Genomic DNA, 21,271 nt, shown 5'->3' with positions numbered 1-21,271 from the left:
TTATTGTGTTGATCAGATAAATTTAAAATCACTATATTGTACACCTAAAACTAATATAATATTGCATGTCAATTATACTTCAAATTTAAAATGAATGAATAAATAAATAAAGAAGGGAAAGGGAAAAAGGAGAGGAAGAGCACATGTTTACTTTGTAATATAAGTTTTAAGTTTTTAAAAAAACATAATTGTGTCTAACAATTATGGTAGTTAAGTCACAATAATTAATATATTTTTGTTATTTTTCTCCTTTTTACTTTTGGAAAATTATATCAGGTGATCTCTATAATTATTTAAAATTAACGCTGAATAAGGAGCAATCTGGTATGTTCTCAAAATGGTATTTTGCTTTTTAAAATTAAGCATTAAGAAACACCCCAATAGAAGAAAGCTGTATTAGGCCTCCCATACATGGGTTCTACTTTTCTCGGCAGTAATTTTTTCTGTGAACAGAATAAGCCTCGTCTAATATTTGAGAATATACAGTATGTTCCAAATACTTTCACCTACCTTGTGATTTATAATTTAGCTTTACTTATAGCATCTTTTACCCAACAGAAGTTTTAAATTTGCATACAGTCCAATCCCTTAAAGCTTTTGCATGTCGCGTCCTGCTTAGGAATATCATCTTCAATTAGTTAACTCCCAAACATACTGTATTTTAAACAGTATTATGAAAATATACTATCTTTTCTTCTAGTAGTTATGATTTTTCTTTTAGACATTTGAGTTATTTAATCCACTTGGAATTACTTTTTCTGCATGATGTGACATAAGCGTTTCTTTTCTTTTTCACTAAATTGGTGATTCTCAGCTGGGGCAGATCTTGCCCACGAGGGACATGTGGCAGTGTCTAAAGATATTTTTGGTTGTGACAACTGGAAGGTGGCATGATAATGGCTTCTAGTGGGTGGGGGCCAAGAATGTTCCTAGACATCCTACAATGCACAGGACAGCCTCACACAACAAAGAATTATGCAACTTGAAATGTCAGCAGTGATGAGATTGAGAAACCCTGTCCTAAACGGATGCCATTGGAGAAAAAGGACTAGAGTTTGGACAAATCAACTCAATCCCTTGCTGAAGTGGCTGACAGATTTCCAGCTACATTAATTGGCTAAAACCAGAATTCAGCACTTTGACTTTTGATCCTTTATGATCTACTATGAATAGCTCATATTTGTATATTTTGGGAAATAATGTATTTTTCTATGAAAAGTTGAAAAATGCATACATGCAAACACACATACACATGGAATCGTGGGGCTATGTAGGATGCCAGCTTTCTGCCAGAGTTCAAATACATCCCTCTGAAACCATACCATAAGTCTCCTTTATCACATCACTGCTGCTGGGTCTATACTATCTTCCCCTCTCTGCATGGATGATGAGAATTTGAACAATACGTTTTCTAGTAATTTTTGCTTGCTTGCTTTTTTTTTCCTTGCTTTTCTAAATAACTGGTTTTCCAATTTCATATTTTATGTCCAAAAATAAATACAGTGGAAATAATTTAGATTCCAAAACCAAGATAAAATAAAAACAGTGTTCCAGAGTAAGTCTTTCCTTACCTTTATTGGTCAAACAAAGGAGATACAATAGACTCTAAAACATTTATCTTCTTCTGAGGTGATCCTGTCTTTAATTTTGGTCCTGGATCAATGTTGTCTCCTGTTGTTGTTATTGACCTTTCTTAAGTACACATTCTAGTAAAATCAGAAAACTTAGCAGGAATCTGCTGTTAATATCATATCATTCCCATGGCTATGACCCATAAGATGTTTTAGTTTTTAACAGAGGAAAAGCATAAGATTAAAAATGAAGTATAAATTTGGGGCTTTTAATTTATTCTACAAAAACCCCACAATGCTTTAAAAACTCTTTTAAAACAGTTGGCTGTTAGCCATATACCAGGAGTGACCTTAAAATATTATGTAAACTATGGCTGGGAAAAATACATTGTAGCCATTGTTTTTCAATATCAAACTTGAGTACTCCTGAATCTGGCTATCTGTTTTAAATGATAGAAACAGAATTTGTTAGGAGGACTGGTGAAGACATATGGCCCTTGATACCTATATTGAGGCAAATTTGGAGAAACTATGCATTTCTGGGTAGTACTACTAATACTGCTATGTTGTTATGCCAGGAGCCTGGTGTACCTGTGGACTTTGCCATTACCTTTGTCAAACTGGAATTGGCAGTGGGGGCTTGCATGTAGTATTCTTTGGCTTTAGGAAGATGGAGAGGGTACATCTGAGACTCTCTAGTCTACCTAAGAGCCATTCTGATTGATAGCTATCTCACATATAGGTAATAGCTATTCTCTGGATATAAACTTGGCTTTGCAATATATCCAATACAGTGGTATGCTGGTAAATGTTGAATAATGCTCTCTTAAAAAAGCAAAATGAAGCAAAACCCCCTGATCCATAGCATTTGCTTATTTCCACAGTGTAAATACTACAAATATGGCTGATGTCAAATTACGAACTTGGCTTAACACAGTTGGAAAGAGATGTGCACAGTCAGTTCTCATGAGCTAGTATACATGCTTATTCCAGCATGTTCTCTTTGTCTTCAGTCAGAACATCTACAATAGTTAGCTACTCACACATAGTATAGAGATCATATTTTTAAAGTATGTCAATGTATAGAAACTTCTTCCTAGTCATTCCTAAGACACATTTGTACTTAAGTTTGGGGAAGGAGGTTAGAATTGTTGCAAAAATAGAAAGAGGAAGAAAGTTTGGATATTCAGATTCTAATAATCAAAATAAGAAGCCAATCAGCTTGAAAGCCAGTGTTTGTTAAGAAAGAAGCTTATTTCCTTCTAGTCCTGAAGAACTGTGGGAGAAAAGAAGATAGAATTTGAACAAAGATTAGAAATCAGGTCTTTGCCCCACATCTTCAGTGCCACAGTTGGGGATGGAAAGGATGTGATTCAGAAATATATAGATAATTTTAAAGGAATACCAAATTCAGATAAGATTAGCCCCATGTTCTTTTCTGAGAATACATTGCAGACTGGCATCACTACAGTCTGGAGGGAAGATGTGACAGAAAAAAAACTGTGATACAATATGGTCAGGAATTGCAGTCCCCACGTGATGCTGAAAGCATGTAAAACTTTGCAGTTTCCCTGTAGAGTATCAAAGAGGTAAGGAAGGTTGCTTCTTAGAGAATTTGCAAGAAAAGGCCACAAAGGTAGGGGTAACATGGCCTTAAAACTGAGTGCTACAGGGCAAATCAACTGGGTCAGAGTGCCAATCCTAACTCAAGGGTCTGAGTCACCTGTGCGAACAGAAATGCAGACCAATTGCTAACTTAGAAATGGTCACTGAGAACCAAAATGCCAGGATGTGAGGTCACGAGCCACAGATTTTAGAACTGGGGGGACAGCAAGATACTACATGTTCAGGGAAATGAGAAATATGTAAGGGTAAACAGAGACAATGGAAGGCCTTACTTATGAGGCTTACCTCTTCTTTGCAGTTCCCAAGTCAGGTAAGCTTGCCTTCCCCGTATATCTAAAATTCGTCTTGGAGAGGAACAGGGGGTGGAGGAATGAACTCTGAAAACTGGTCTAAGCCATTCGAGTAGATATTTGTTACTTAAAGTGATATATCCATGCTACTTATAGGGAGGTGTGTGTGTGTGTGTGTGTGTGTGTGTGTGTGTGTGTGTGTGTGTGTGTGTGTGTGTGTGTAAGAGGGGTGCTCATTAGGAAAGTCAGAAAAGGTATATATGGAGAAGCTACATTTTTCGTCTACCTGGGCGTGGCAATTTTGTGATTTCCTGTACATATAATTGCCTCTTTGTCAAGATTAAGGAAATGGGAAGTAATCGTCCTGAATATTTGTGGACCAGAAGGAACACATGAGGATGTTACTTTCAACAGGCCTACTTCTCCAAAGAAAAGGCAATAGAGAAAGTTGGACTAGGGTCATGGGGACTGGAGTCATGGATGAGGAGCCAAAGGAAATATAGGAAAATATCTCTAAAATCTGCTTTGAAGTTTGCAAGGTCCTATGCAAAAAACCTTGTAATAAATGCTCTAAGGGCTTAATCAAACCTATCATGTTCACATCACCAAGCCGTTTGCCATAGGAAGGCAGGGTTCTGGTATAAAATTGCTGCCCCCTGAATCAGCCTATCTAGTTCCCTAGTCTCCTGATTTTTTCTTATCCCTCTCCCCTGTTGTTTTATTCCACTTTCTGCCCCATCCAGTGGGTCAGTTCCCCTCACCCACTAAGCCCAGTGAGTGGTAACCACTACTAATGTTATGTGATACATATCATGTTGAGATCTACTAACACAAAGGCACTGTTATCACATTAAAACAAAGAAAAAAGAGAGTTCTTGCTGAGAAAGAGTAATGCATTGGCTAGAGTCCCAAGATAGCTGAGATCAGAGGGATAGGGTGGGGGACAAAAAAAGAGAGAGAAAGATAGCTAGGCAGAGAGAAATTCTAGGTCTATTAAGAGAACAAATGCCCAAGAGAAGTCTTAGTAGCTAGTACCAAAAAGTGGCAAAGTTTAAATGCCCATCTACTTTCTTTGATGCTGTTCTGCATGTGCTCATGTCAACGTTACCCCAGCTGTTCCTTCCTGGATTTAAAAACTTTTTCCTTGGCCCTTGCCAGGGGTACTAAATTACCTCTCATTCTTTCATCTGCTGCCTCCATCCCTTGCTGCAACCCAGAGGTCCCGATAGCATCATTTACACGTTTCTCTTTTGCTTGTCCAAAAATCCCCCACCCCCACTCCAGATCTTGGCATCTGTCCAAAGGTCAGCTTATTAGTTCCCCATGGTTTTAGCTTTGCTGGATATACCACTGAGAATAAGGTGCACGTGCTATTTCCAGGCTGTTTTTACCATCTGCCAAGGCCAATTGTTCACATGGTCATCAGAATATGATCTAAGTTTCCACAGTAATTATGAGAGAGTCCAGAGTCAGAATATATACCAACCTAACGTTAGTAAAAGATCAATAAATATTGAGTATCAGTGTACTAGGAAGAAAACAGTGGGCTAGTTCTCATGCAGAGACAAAGAGAACAAACACAAAACCTCCACTTTAAGAGAGCTATCAGTTTAGTTGGACAAACAGATATATAAACAGATACTTTCACTACAGTGCAGTAATTACAATGTTGGAAAAACTACAGAGCACTGGGGAAAAGGGGCATTTAAAATGTAGACATTTTCCTGTAATTGATATCTAGTCTCATAGCGTTGTGGTCAGAAAAAATACTTGATATGATTTCAATTTTCTTAAATTTACTAAGGCTTGATTTGTGACCCAAGATATGATCTATCCTGGAGAATGTTCCATGAGCACTTGAGAAGAATGTGTATTCTGTTGTTTTTGGATGGAATGTCCTATAAATATCAATTAAGTCCATCTTGTTTAATGTATCATTTAAAGATTGTGTTTCCTTATTTATTTTCATTTTGGATGATCTGTCCATTGGTGAAAGTGGGGTGTTAAAGTCCCCTACTATGATTGTGTTACTGTCAATTTCCCCTTTTATGGCTGTTAGCGTTTGCCTTATGTATTGAGGTGCTCCTATGTTGGGTGCATAAATATTTACAATTGTTATATCTTCTCCTTGGATTGATCCCTTGATCATTATGTAGTGTCCTTCTTTGTCTCTTGTAATAGTCTTTATTTTAAAGTCTATTTTGTCTAATATGAGAATTGCTATTCCAGCTTTCTTCTGATTTCCATTTGCATGGCATATCTTGTTCCATCCCCTCACTTTCAGTCTGCATGTGTCCCTAGGTCTGAAGTGGGTCTCTTGTAGACAGCATATATATGGATCTTGTTTTTGTATCCATTCAGCCAGTCTATGTCTGTGTCTTTTGATAGGAGCATTCAATCCATTTACATTTAAGGTAATTATCAATATGCATGTTCCTATTACCATTTTCTTAATTGTTTGGGGTTTGTTATTGTAGGTCTTTACCTTCCCTTGTGTTTCCTGCCTAGAGAAGTTCCTTTAGCATTTGTTGTAAAGCTGGTTTGGTGGTGCTGAATTCTCTTAGCTTTTGCTTGTCTGTAAAGTTTTTAATTTCTCTGTCAAATCTGAATGAGATCCTTGCTGGATAGAGTCATCCTGCTTGTAGGTGTTTCTCCTTCATGACTTTAAATATGTCCTGCCACTCCCTTCTGGCTTGCAGAGTTTCTGCTGAAAGATCAGCTGTTAATATCTTATGGGGATTCCCTTGTGTGTTATTTATTGTTTTTCCCTTGCTGCTTTTAATATTTGTTCTTTGTATTTAATTTTTGATAGTTTGATTAGTATGTGTCTTCGAGTTTTTCTCCTTGTATTTATCCTGTGTGGGACTCTCTGTGCTTCCTGGACTTGATTAACTATTTCCTCTCCCATATTAGGGAAGTTTTCAACTGTAATCTCTTTAAATATTTCCTGAGTCCCTTTCCTTTTCTCTTCTTCTGGGACCCCTATAATTCAAATGTTGGTGCATTTAATGTTGTCCCAGAGGTCTCTGAGACTGTCCTCTATTCTTTCCATTCTTTTTTCTTTATTCTGCTGTGCAGTAGTTATTTCCACTATTTTATCTTCCAGGTCACTTATCCATTCTTCTACCTCAGTTATTCTGCTATTGATCCCTTTTAGAGAATCTTTAATTTCATTTATTGTGGTTTTCATCATTGTTTGCTCTATAGTTCTAGGTCCTTGTTAAATGTTTCTTGTATTTTCTTCATTCTACTTCCAAGATTTTGGATCATCTTTAGTATCATTACTCTGAATTCTATTTCAGGTAGACTGCCTATTTCCTCTCCATTTGTTTGGTCTGGTGGGTTTTTACCTTGTTCCTTCATCTACTGTGTGTTTCTCTGTCTTCTCATTTTGCTTAACTTTCTGTGTTTGGGATCTCCTTTTCACAGACTGCAGATTGGTAGTTCCTGTTGTTTTGGTGTCTTCCTCTGGTGGCTAAGGTTAGTTCAGTGGGTTGTGTAGGCTTCCTGGTGGAGGTGATTGCTGCCTGTGTTCTGTTGGATTAGGCTGGATCTTGTCTTTCTGGTGGACAGGACCACATCCGGTGGTCTCTTTTGGGATGTCTGTGACATTATTATGATTTTAGGCAGCCTCTCTGCTAATCGGTGGTGTTGTGTTCCTGTATTGATAGTTGTTTGGCTTAGGGTGTCCAGCACTGTAGGTTGCTGGTTGTTGAGTGGAGCTGGGTCTTTGTGTTGAGATGGAGATCTCTGGGAAAGCTTTTGCCGTTTGATATTATGTGAAGCCAGGAGGTCTCTGGTGCACCAATGTCCTGAACTCAGCTCTCCCACCTCAGAGGCACAGGCCTGACACCTGAGCACAGCACAAAGACACTGTCATCCACATGGCTCAGAAGAAAAGGGAGAAGAAAAGAAAGAAAGAAAAAATAAAGCTATTAAAATAAAAAATTATTATAAATAATAAATTAGAAAGTAACAGAAAAAGAAAGAAAGAAGAAAGCAAGCAAACCAGAAAACAAATTGACCAGTGATAACAAGCACTAAAAACTATACTAAATAAATAAATAAATAAATAAAGGACAGACAGAACCCTAGGACAAATTGTAAAAGCAATGCTATACAGACAAAATCCACAAAGAAGCATACACATATACACTCACAAAAAGAGAAAAAGGAAACAAAAATATATATCTATATGTAAAAAAAAGGAAGAGAGCAACCAAATCACTAAAGAAATCTACCAATGATAATAAACTCTAAATACTAAACTAAGATAAACATAAGACCAGAAACAAATTAGATGCAGAGAGCAAACCTGAAATCTCCATTTGTTGCTTCCAAAGTCCACAGCCTCAGTTTTGGGATGATTTGTTGTCTACTCAGGTATTCCACAGATGCAGGTACAGCAAGTTGATTGTGGAGATTTAATCCGCTGCTCCTGAGGCTTCTGGGAGTGATTTCCCTTTCTCTTCTTTGTTCACACAGCTCCTGTGTTTCAACTTTGGATTTGGCCCCGCCTCTGTGTGTAGGTCGCCTGAGGGCGTCTGTTCTTCACTCAGACAGGACAGGGTTAAAGGAGCCGCTGATTCGGGAGCTCTGGCTCACTCTGGCCAGGGGTAGGGAGGGGTACGGAATGCGGGGCGAGTGTGAGGCAGCAGAGGCCGCAGAAGCTGGCGTGAGGTTGCAGTAGCATGAGGTGCACCATGTGTTCTCCTGGGGAAGGGGTCCCTGGATCACAGGACCCTCCAGTGGTGGGCTGCACAGGCTCCTGGGAGGGGAGGTGTGGATAGTGACCTGTGCTTGTACACAGGGATCCTGTTGGCTGCAGCAGCAGCCTTAGCATCTCATGCCTGTCTCTGGTGTCTGTGCTGATAGCCTTGGCTCACGCCAATCTCTGGAGCTTGTTTAGGTGGTGCTGTGAATCCCATCTCCTCGTGCACCGTGAAACAATGGTCTCTTGACTCTTAGGCGGCTCCAGACTTTTTCCCGGACTCCCTCCAGGCTAGCTGTGGTGCACTAGCCCCCTCAGGCTTTGTTCATGCAGCCAACCCCAGCCCTCTCCCTGGGATCTCACCTCCGAAGCGTGAGCCTCAGCTCCCAGCCCCGCCCGTCCCGTCGGGTGAGCAGACAAGCCTCTTATGCTGTTGAGTGCTGGCCGGCACCTATCCTCCATGCGGGAATCTCTCTGCTTTGCCCTCTGCACCCCTATTGCTGTGCTCTCCTCTGTGGCTCTGAGGCTTACCCCCCACCCATCCCCCGTTTCCACCAGTGAAGCGGCTTCCTAGTGTGTGGAAACTTTTCCTCCTTCACAGCTCCCTCCCAGAGAGGCAGGTCACGTCCCTATTCTTTTGTGTCTGTTTTTTCTTTTTTCTTTTGCCCTATCCAGGTACATGGGGAGTTAGTTACTTGCCTTTTGGGAAATCTGAGGTCTTCTGCCAGCGTTCAGTAGGTGTTCTGTAGGAGTCGTTCCACATGTAGATGTATTTCTGATGTATCTGTGGGGAAAAAGGTGATCTCCACGACTTACTCCTCCACCATCTTGAAGGTCTTCCCTATGCTAGGCTTTGAATCTCACTTTGGAAGCTGCCCCTGGGGAAATAGGGCAAGGTCTTTAATCCAATGCTGTGGCTCTTTAAACACACACAGACTTTGTGGTTGACTACATGTAATTCAATTATGGTCAAAAGACTATTATAACAGGTAATGAATTTCTGGAAATTTCTTCCAGTTCTACATTCAGAAATAGAATATATATATATATATATATATATATATATATATATATATATATACACACACACTATATATATATAATATTATCTTCATAAAGATAAACTCATTCCTTTCTTTTCTTTCTTTATTCTTTTCTCCTTTCTTTTCTTTTCTTTTCTTTTTTCTCCCTCTCTCCCTCTTCCTCTCCTTCCCTCCCTTCCTCCTTCCCAGACTCTCCCTTTGAGGCACTATTTCCAGTGTGACCCCTTATCCTGGATACCAGCTCCCCATCCTGAATGGCTTGGCTAAAGCAGAGCCATCTGTCTGTAAGGTGGTTACTTCTTTGAGTGGCTGCATATCAGTAAGGAAAAAACAATTCCTTTGGTACTGACACTCAAGATTTGTAGAAACAATGATTTACTGAAAAGAATATGTTCTTTTCAGTATATTCAGGGCAACCGATGGGGCATTCTGTCTCGGCTTTAGTTAACAAATAGGAAGTGTCATTTGCAGACCACTGGGCTACTCACTCCAGGATTTATGATCATTCCACATCTTTTAGGCAAAGGTGTTTTGGAAGAGCAGCTCATTGAGTGCACATACAGCCACACCCTGCCCCCCCAATACCTACCCACATATACTTTCTTCTCTTTATAGGCATGGAACATTTGTTGCAGTGAAGGTGAATCTTGCCTTGAAATGACTATTTGGACTGCTTTCCTACAGTCAGTAGTCAGCCTCTCCATTGTTTCCACTTGGGTAGATGAATGCATCTATTTTTTAAAGCAAGAAAAAAATAAAGGAGTAAGAATAAGAGAAGTCATCTCTACCAATTTTCCCAAACTTTTTAAAAACATCATGGCATACATAGATATTATTTGTACAATTTACCTAGAAAAATGGATGAGGCTGTCTTCTAGGATGGGGAGGGATATTGCTGAAAGCATCAATATATCAGATACACCCTTTTAAGACCATTTGGTATTCTGTGTCATTCTGGTTGAGAAGCTCTGCTTCAAGTACATATTAATATATTGACTGATTAATTAATTCATTTATTTATCTGTTCATTTATTCAACAAATATTTATTTAATGCCTACCATGTGTCAGATAGTGTTATAAGCATGAGGGACATTGAACAAGTTAGAGAAGGGATCAGCTCTCATTGATCTAAGATTCCAGCAATGGAATGTGGAAAGGTGATTGGACAAATTAAGTACAATACTTTCAAATATAAATAAATACAATGAAACTTATAAAAGAGAATGGAATAGACAGTGATTGGAGTTTGGACAGAGACAGGAAGCTGTTTTAGAAATGTATGGGTCCTCTCTGAATAGGAATATTTGAGCTGATATCTGAAAGGTATGAAGGAGCTGGCGCCACAAAGACCTGGAGGAGAAAAGTGGTTCAAGAAAAAGGAACAGCAGATAATATGGCCCTGGACAGCCCCTGATATTAGGAAAAAGACAAGGATATATGTTCTCGCAACTCCTATTCAACATTATAGTGGTAATTCTAGTCAGGGCATTCAGTCAATTAAAAGTGATAAAAGTCATCCAGATTGGAGAGTCTGAGCTGTTTTTACCCACGACACTTCTGATACCAAATGTATGATGTTTTTTCCCACGTCAAACAATTGTCTAATTCTCCAGACACCAACTGGGTGTTCTATAATTCAATTTAATTCTGACACAAAATCACTGGAGCTAGCACAGACCCGATAGGTTAAGAGCTCAGTCCCACAATACTGCCCCCACTTCAGACTCCTGTCTCATGTCCTAGGTTACTACTTGCATTTCTGACTGACCAGCTATAAATCAGGGGTTCCCATGACCCTCTCCTTGGATTTGATAATTTATTAGAACAACTTACAGAACTTAGGAAAGTGCTTTACTTACTATTACCGTTTATTATGAAGGATACAACTCAAACAGTCAGAGGGAAAAGATGCATCAGGCAAATTATAGGAAAAGGGGCACACTCTGGGTGTGCCACCCTCTCAGCATCTTGTAGTGTTTACCAACGCAGAAGCTCCAGAGCCCCATCATTTAGGGGTTGTTAGAAGTTTCATTACATATATAATTGATTGTCATTGGCCATTGGTAATTGACTCAATCTCCAGTCCCTCTACACTTCTTTGAGATCAGGGAGGGGGCTGAAAATACCAACCCTCTAATCGTGACTTGATTTTTCTGGCAACCAGCCCCCATCTGAAGCTATTTAAGATCCCTCAGCTACTAGTCATCTCATTAGCATATAAAAGACACTCTTATTACTCCAGAGATTCCAAAGGTTTTCAGAGTACTGTGCCAGGAACTGGGACAAATCTAAATATGTTTTTATTATATCATAAAAAGAATGAAGTTAAACTATCTGAGTATGACATGACTTTGCATGTAGAAAATACTCAGAATCCACAAAAAGATATTAGAACTAATAAACAAGTTCAGGAACATTGCAGGATACAAATCAATATACAAAAAGCAATGGTATTTCTGTACACTAGCAATGAACAACTCAAAAGTAAAATTAATAAGTTAGTCCAATTTATAAAAGTATCAAAGTTAATAAAATGCTTAGGAATAAGTTAAACAAAAGAAGCTGCAAACTTGTACTCTAAAAATCACAAAATATTGTTGAAATAAAGTATACCTGAATAAATGGAAAGTCATCCCACGTTCATGGATCAGGAGGCAGTGTTATTAATATGGAAATCCCCCCCAAATTGATCTACAGATTCAATGCAATCCCAGTTAATATCCCCAGTGCCTTTTTTGCAGATATTCACAAGCCTAGAATAGCCAAGGCAAGCCTGAAAAAGAACATAGTCAAATTACTCACACTTTCCTGTTGGAAAATTTAGTACAAAGCTACAGTTTTCAAGACAGTATGCTACTAGCTTAAGATTAAAAATATCAGTTAATGGAAAAGAATTTAGAGTCGAAAAATAAACTGATACATCTATGGTCAATTGGATTTAGGTAATTATGTCAAGGCCATTCAAATGGGGAAAGAATCAGCTTTTCAATAAATGGTTGAAACAATGAAATATTTATACAACTGGATAGCTACATGCAAATAAATGAAGTTAGACCCCAGAGTATACTTGGGTACACTCTGTATCAGCGTGGCAGTCTTACCTAGAACAGAATAATCTTGGCCAAATATGCATCTCCTCACAAACCCAGTTCTATATCTTATATGGAAACTAGAAAATAAAATGCTAAAAAGCACAGTAGACTCAAGATTGTATAAATGAGCTCTGCAATATGCTCCTTTTAAAAGTAGTAAGTTTCCCATTACTGGTATTCTAGAAGATGCTAGATGGCTTTTGATGAAGGTTGCAAATAAGGAGATTTCTAAACTGGGTTATACAGATAGAAGAGTAAGGGAAGTGCAGTAGAAATAAGTTGCAAAGCTAGACGTGTGTCTTTTGATTCAAGGGCAAATAATTTAAAAGTATTTTTGATGTTTTTGTTTTTATTTTTATCAGTTTATGGGCCATCTTTTAAAATCACCTCATGCTTGTTTAACACGCTGACTCCTGGGTTTCATCCTATGTTTACTATGTCAAAATTTCTGTGAGGAAGCCCAGAGATTTTTGTAACCTGTCCCTCAAGTGATGGTTAGGAGGACTAAACTTTGAAACGTACTGCTCATGTACCAAGATGTTCATTGCAGCTCTATTTACAATAGCCAGGAGACGGAAACAACCTAAGTGTCCATCATCGGATGAATGGATAAAGAAGATGTGGCACATACATACAATGGAATATTACTCAGCCATAAAAAGGAATGAAACTGAGTCATTTGTAATGAGGTGGATGGACCTAGAGTCTGTCACACACAGTGAAGTAAGTCAGAAAGAGAAAAACAAATACCATATGCTAACACATATATATGGAATCTAAGAAAAAAAATGTCATGAAGAACCTAGGGGTAAGACAGGAATAAAGACACAGACCTACTAGAGAATGGACTTGAGGATATGCGGAGGGGGAAGGGTAAGCTGGGACAAAGTGAGAGAGTGGCATGGACATATATACACTACCAAACGTAAAATAGATAGCTAGTGGGAAGCAGCCGCATAGCACAGGGAGATCAGCTCAGTGCTTTGTGACCACCTAGAGGGGTGGGATAGGGAGGGTGGGAGGAAGGGAGACGCAAGAGGGAAGAGATATGGGAACATATGTATATGTATAACTGATTCACTTTGTTATAAAGCAGAAACTAACACACCATTGTAAAGCAATTATACTCCAATAAAGATGTAAAAAAAAAGAAAGTGAACAGGGGGTTGCAGTCTTACAAGTCAAATTTGCAAGTGTCAAAGTCTGTTATAAAGTGCAGTTTTGAGAACCACAGGAGTTTTGTGATTAAGGTGTTAAAGCAATGCCTTTTTCCAGGACCTTCAGTAAATCATCTCCTGTAGTTTTTGATCTGCCCTAAACTTGTCCTTGACCATGCATTTCAGTTATGTATACCCTTGAGTCCTCCCACATCAAGTAGCATTACGTATTACATGTCATCTGTTCAGGATTCTGTTTAGAAGTTTGATTGACCTTGGAATTTTCTAAAGCTCGTTTTTAAGATTCTGGGTTCATACTATAGAAAAAATAATAGCTACAATTTTGTCTAATAAGCAGGTTTTACCATCATCCTGCATCTGGTTCCTTTGGGAATCTGGTACTTGTAGGGCCTTCAGTCGTGTGGATCCTCAACTCCAGCCATAGAGGAGAGCATCACCCAGGTTGGACCAATCATAGTACTTCTATTCCTGGTTACTGTTCAGCGACAAGAGTATATCCCAAACTGGGACAATTAGAGTATATATCAACATTTTTCTTCCAGAAAAAACTAAATATATGGTCTCTTTCAGCTGAGGATACTAAGCTTTGGAAGTATGAATCTAAGGTTATCCATTGTCTTCTTGACATTCAAGCAGAAGTAGAGGTGAGGAGTGTTTGCCCCTCACCTCAAGTCTATGGAAAGGAGTTTAAGAGGACTACATGGATGTCTTAATTTGTGTCCCTTACAGTTTCATCTAATTCTCATTCATGCCAGAGAAATCTAAAGGGCATGAGACAAGTTGGTTACCCATTGGTGAACCAAATTAAAGACATTTTTATAGGGCTGCTTATACTTCCTGAGTTTGTTGTTAAAACCGATGAGAGTTTCCTGTAGACTTAAAGGGTCATGTCCATATTATCAGTATCTTTGGTTCTGAGCAAAAGGGACACCTAGAATAGTAACATACTTTAGCAGAGGGAAATTGTGGATATTAGAAGATGCTAGGGGCTGAAGGCAGTTTTAGAGAGGAACCAGAAGAGAGATTAATTGGTGCTTGTTCTGGCTCCCATCCATCTGTTCTTCAACATCCTCTCTCTACCCTTCTACATCTGCTCCTTGCTCTGGAAGGCTAACCTTTATGCACTACATCAAAGCGTTCCCTTGCCCTTTGGCTTCCAGTTGGGTTTCCCAGTGGGGATCCACATCAGAACATCTGAGGGAAGGAGGAGATCAGGTCAGGATATTTGTTTCCTGGCTCTTTTTCTCTGAGGCCCCTCAACCTTTAATATCCATTTTACCAAAGGTCTCCGTTTTTCTTATATTGACTTTCTCTACATGACTGTTTCTTTCTGGGTACTGGTGACCACTCCCTCCCCTTATCCATTCAGGGCTAGAGGTGGTAACTCCCCCTGTCACTAACCCCATGTTATTTCACTTTCCCTTGTGGTCTGCATATGGTCCACCTCGTTTTGTAAATAGTCCCTTTTAAAGTAAACCTTCTACAAATGATCTGGATTTGAGGATGCCATCTGTACCCTGTGGGACTCTGATGGGTACAGCCCTCATCAAGGAGACTACAGATAAGCATGTCCAGAAATGTGTCATGCTTTAGGAACCCATGAATCACCCTGCCAGAAAGGCAGCCTCAAGTTCAGAGAATGGCAGACTTAGATTCCCTGGTCAGTATTAGTCATACACAGAGAGTCCGACTCCATTACCTCTCCTCCCTCCCCCTGCTCAAACCCTAGTTAGAATATAAACCTGAATTACCCAGTTTGGGAAAGAGGAATTGAAAGACAAGGTGTGAAAAGAACATATCCCTTTCACTGACTTCAAGGGGAGGAGAGGAGCTTTAACTTTCTATTAAATATGCAGTTTTAATTATTACATGGGGCTGTATATTTTATTCTCAGAGGACCTGTATTACATAAAAATGATTTTAAAAATCCATGAGTCCAACAGCATTTTTGTTTCTTTTTTTTTCAGAGCTACAGAAATAGCCAAACTAAATAAATATAAGGGTTCAACGAAAACAAAAATAACAATAATAAATGTGCTTTATGATTACACTGTACTTGTTCAAGGTGATGGCTACATAAGTTACATAAAGCTGTATCCGCTTCTCAAATGAAAGAACAATTTCAAATCCTCTTTGGGCAGTAATACCGTGCTTTTCTTTTACAAAGAATTAATACTGCTGAACCACTTCACTGCTTACTAGATGAAGACAGTTGTTAGACTGTCAAACAGTTATTACTTCTAAGCCTGGGCTAATACATTATGAGGAGCATAAACAGGGTTTTCTTACCATGGTAATTCACACCCACTGTAGGAGCCGACTGAGCTACAAAGATAGTTGCCCTAATTCTGTGCCTTCGTCATAGGTAGTTTGGTTGAGTATAACCCTACCTGTGGCTCCCCCAAATTGCAGCACTGGGGTGTGGGATATAGAACATACTAGAGAAGAGCCAAAGTCAAGACCAAGAAGATGATACTTCATACAACATTGCAGGGATATGGTAAGAATTATATAAGAGAAGATATTGTGAAATTGTACAGAAGCACTACTACTTATATGAAATGTTTACCTAATGTGGCAAAGAGGGACACAACTTCTAAAAGGAGCTATTGACGGATGAACAGCAGGAGATTGCAGATTAATCAATGACATTCCTTCATCCACAATAAATGTCCTGATAGACTTTTTCTCATGCCAGATGCATTAGGATAACCATTACTTTGTTTATCACTTATATCTTTTAGTCTGACATATTCCACGGAGTCCTTAAGGCAGCTGGCTTCACAGTTTTCCATATGGCAGAGTCTTTGTGAGCTGCAGATCTCTTTTGGGACTAAGAATAAGCAGACACTTCATTATAACACAGGTATGCACTGCTGAGATCTTTGCTTAGTAATTATAATTAATATAATTGGTTAGTCAGAGGTAGCTGAAGTGAAGCAAAATAATGCTGTGCACATGCATGGGTGCTTTAAAGGGTTTTAACCTTATTTTTCTTCCCTGACATTTGAATGTATTTACTTCCCGGATCTTTTATGGTTTTGAATTATTTTATTTTGCCTGTATTCCAAGCTCTGGCAACTATTGATTGACCTTCTGTTTCTGTTGCTTCTGCTTACCCCTAGTTGATTTCATGTAGCATATGAGTTTGAGTTCATTGATAATTGTCCATTTTGTAAGCATGAAACTCCTGCATATAGCATGACCTTCAGACAACTAGAACAGTTCTCAAGGTAACTATTCAGGCACGCTGGTAATCGATCAGTCAATCAACAAATACACTCATGCAAAATTGACCTGGCTACTGTGACTATGTGGGGACTACTGACCACGGGGGAGAAACTCTCACCATCTTTCTGTTCCACATGCCAATACATCAGAAGGACCCCCGTTGGTAAATGTTACTGTACAACTGACTGCCCATGAGCCCTGGGCTATACTGTGTGGAATGGAATAGGCTGGCTTCTGGACACACAAGTGCAAATAGTGGGATTAACTGTCTTTTGTTTGGGAAGACCTAATGGGTCCACCCCTAATGGCATTACTCTTTAGCTGCTTGTGTCTGTATTGTATTTGTGGTATCTGGTTGCAGTGCCCCCTACATACCTGACCCCAGGGATATCTAGGAAGAGGGGCAGACCAAGACTCTAAGGGTTGTGCAGGGTATGTAGGGGTGGAGTGTATGGTTAGGCCACTCCAGATGGCTGCTCTCTTGCTCTCTGTATATCCCCTGCCCAACCAGTGCCTGCTTCACGCATATCTTACGCACTCACCTTCCTACATATTTGCCCCAGGCCCCATCTAGTGATTGTTCTTATCAAAGGGGTGGTGAGCTGTGTGCCTCTATTGGTCAAAAAGAAATACACTTGTGCAAATTCATATGTTCTTTTAATTTTAAAAATTGGTATTATAATTAATAATACTTTGATTTACTCATTCCGATGGTATTTATTGTGTAGCTTAATTATTAGCAACTATTATACCCACAATACCTAAGGAAAGAGGCTACAAAGCTGACACTTATCTTTATTAAATATCAGTTATACACACATATGAAGTTTATAAGCATATGTATCAAATATCTTTATATCTTTTTCGTATATCGTATATCGTTTTATACGATATCTTTTTCATGAAGTATATTTTAATCAGTTTCATTGAGGTATAATTTCCATAAAATGAATCCACCAGTTTTAACTTTACTATTCAGTGAGTTTTGACAAATGTATATAGTCTTTTGACCACACCATAACAAAGATATATTATATTTGCCTTATCTCCTGAAGTTCCCTCTGGACTTTTTGCAGCCATTCTCCTCTTCCCAATTCCAGGCCCTGGTAACTATAGATCTGCCCTCTGCAACTATAGTTTTGTCTTTTCTACTATTTTATATAAATGAAATCATACAGTGGTTAGAGTTTTGTGTTTGGCTTCTTTCCCTTATGTTGCTTTGAGATTCATCCATATGGCTACATATATCAGTAGTTCATTCCTTTCCATTTCTGAATTGTATTCCATTGTATAGAACACACAACTGTTTCATCTATTCATCAGTTGGTGAACATTTGGCGTTTTCCCAGTCTGTGGCTTGCATGTTCGTTTTTTGACAGTTTGTCTTGAATGAAAAGTTTTTATTTTGGATGAAGCCCAATGTGTCATTTTAAAATGATTTTTACTTTGAATATCGTTTCTAAGGAATGTTTTCCCTATCCAGGGTCACAAAAGTTTTTATCCTACATTTTCCCTAGAAGTTTTATAGTTCAAATTCTTATATTTACATCAATGACATAATTCAATTTAATTTTTCTATATGGCTTCAGGTATATATACATCAATATTATGTATGCATATATGTATATACACATATCTGTATCTATCTCTATATACACCTGTATGTATAAATATTTGCATGTAGATATCCAGTTTTTCTGGCTACTTAAAAAAAATCCTTTTTCAATGATCTTAGCACCTTTATTGAAAATAAATTGACCATATATGTGTGGTTCTATGTCTAAAACCTCTCTTCTGTTCCTTTGATTTGTACATCTGTTTTTATGCCAATACTACACTATTTGGATTACTGTAGTTTTTAAAGTAGGTTGTCGAATCGAACAATATGAGTTCTCAAAACTTCTTTATTTCGCAGATCATTTTGGTTATTCTAGATCTTTTGCATTTCAACAATAATTTTATAATCAGCTTGTCAAATTCTACAAAAAAGCTGACTGGGATTCTGTTTGGTCTGTTTGCATGTATTGATCAATATGGAGACAAGCTGACATTGGAGACAAAATCTGAGTGGTTCAATGGAAACAGTAAATCCCTGGTAGTTGCAAAAGAATGTGAAAATAAGGTAGATTTTGGGATGTACAGAGTTGTATGTGGAGTAACATCAGGATAATAAAGGATTCCCTGGGATAAATATACCTTTAAAAAAACCCTAAACAGTGATGTAGGGCATGGCTAGTTCATTTCTGATGGTTGTTTTTTCTGAGGTGAATATTCAGTGCTGATAGTAGTTTCCTTCTCTTAGGCAATCAGGAATGGTAAAACAGGTGGATCCATTTCATAGTGATATTACAAATGTGGATTAGAGTGTAAGCCGTATCTATAGTGCACATAGTTCTATGGGCATCATTTAAATTCTGCTTGTCTTCAAAGTTAAAAAGCTTAACACCGCGGCAAGAGCTAAGGAAATGATATTCTGAACCTTGGTTTGCAATCACTGTGGAATAGGTAGTGGCTGACGAAAAGCATTGGATTTCTTAGTCTGGTGCTTTATCTTGGCATGAATCATATGATACTATATATTTCCTAGGGTTTGCAGCTACCAGAATTCAGAGTCATAGACTGCACTTTCTTAAACAGATGTACACAGAGGGGATGGAAATCATGTCATAACTGTAGAACCCAGCTAAAACTCTGTCCAACTGAGGTACAGAAATGGAAATGAAGGGATAATGTATATCTATTACACACATTCTTCTAAGTAAAAGAAAGACCAAGCCAATGGCCACGTTCTCATCATTGGTTGTATCCTGATGAGCCATGCTTGAACCAATTAAGAGTGGGGCTCAGACTGCTTTGGGGTAGATATTTTTGTTTTCATAACAGAACTCTGGTTTTATGAAGGACACAGGTTGTGAAATATAGCATGCAGTTAAAACAAATGAGCTTCCACCAGCACATTTGGTACTTCTTAAGCTTTTGAGCCCTGTAGAGGTGTTCTAGAGGGAATGATTCTTCAACAGGGAATCTAAATCTTTCCAGGTAGAGCTTCCAGGTTTTGAACTTGCCCTCGGAGATCCAGAGCACCTTTTCTCAAAGAATATAACCCTGATCACCATGTACAAACTTGTAGGAAGGGTCCCTGTAAGAAGGGACTAGGTTGGTTCTATGACAGGCTGAATCACACTAGCCTGTGCCACAGAAATTTGCCAATAGGATACTGGCAGACCAGGAGGAAAGTTGAGACATATTGTTGATTTTGACTCTCAAAGACATGGTAAGTCATAAATTCTCACTGAAAGGGCCTAACTTACCCATATCCAGGAAGTCAAAAGCTGCAAATTAAGTCTGTGCTAAGAACAAAACTTCTAGCATTACTATGATTTATAACCAACAGAAAGTATGCAATTCATTGGCATAATCACATTTAAATTAGCGTTTGATTTCAATCAATCATACTGGACTCTAAGGAGATATTGCTCCTTGGTATGAGCTGGTCATCATTAGGGATAGATCAATGATTAGAGGGCCACATGCTGTACCTCCAGGATGTGATTTGGGCTTAACTGGCATTCTCTGTAGGGCAGCTGGGGACTGAACAGTCATCTAACCTGAACTCTTCTTTCATCATTAGAATTTTTAAGAAAGAAATATTTGGAGATATTCTGCCAGCTAATGTGAAGTTTCCAGGCTGTTTCTGGCCATTGCCATTCTAAACGGCTACCAGTGGTGCCCTTTTGTGCAATGAATCCATCTTGTTCAAAACCCCAAAGTGCAAAAAAGTAACTCTGTCGGGTTGTAGACATTTTAAAAATGTTTCCTAAGCCTCATCTTCATCTGTTCAGGCTGCTATTACAAAATACCACAGACTTGGTAGCTTATAAACAACAGAAATTTCCTTTTCACAGTTCTATAGGCTGGAAATTCCAAGATCAGGGCACCAGCATGGTCATGTTTTGGTGAGAAGCTTCTTCCTAGTTCACAGCTGGTGTCTTCTGGCTGTGTCTGTATATGGTAGAAGTGGGCTAGGGAATTCTGTGGGTTCTCCTTTATAAGAGCGCTAATCCCATTCATGAAGGCTCCATCCTTATGACCTAAGTAGCTCCCAAATGCCCTACCCCCAATACCATTACATTGGGCATTAGGATTTCAGCATATGAATTGGGGACAGGGCACAGTCAAACCAAAGGCACCTCAATAATCTGTGAAACCTTACAAATATTTACCTATGAGTTTCAATACTCTCAAAATACTGTACTTTACCAACAGATTAGCCTTATTTAAGCAAAGTCCATGTCTTAATGATTAAAAATAATATATTCCTTAAAGCTCCCTTAGGCTAAGAAATACTATTTGGAAAAAATATTCAAAAATCCTTCTGCTGGGAAGACCTTAACAGAAAGCAATTCTCTTTTTTCAGTTTTTTAAACTTTGTATTCATTATTCTTTCTTTTACAATAAAAGTAATAATTTAAAATATTGAGAATTTACTACATGCCAAGATTTATGATGCTTTTTAATGTTTCATCAT

General features: G+C 38.6%; 1 protein-coding gene across 1 annotated transcript in view; it reads left to right on the top strand.

Annotated features, from left to right (window-relative positions):
• The window catches only part of LOC307180667 (uncharacterized protein), a gene marked incomplete at its 5' end in the record, with an annotated part of 557,930 nt that overhangs the window by 368,341 nt on the left and 168,318 nt on the right, over positions 1–21,271 (top strand). Inside the window, one exon of the mRNA XM_079911035.1 lies at positions 16,257–16,378. The remainder of the gene's footprint in view (positions 1–16,256; positions 16,379–21,271) is intronic.

Source organism: Stenella coeruleoalba (genome assembly GCF_951394435.1).
Source record: "Stenella coeruleoalba genome assembly, chromosome: X".
NCBI classification, from domain to species: Eukaryota; Metazoa; Chordata; class Mammalia; order Artiodactyla; family Delphinidae; genus Stenella; species Stenella coeruleoalba.
This window is presented reverse-complemented; position numbering and strand designations above follow the sequence as displayed.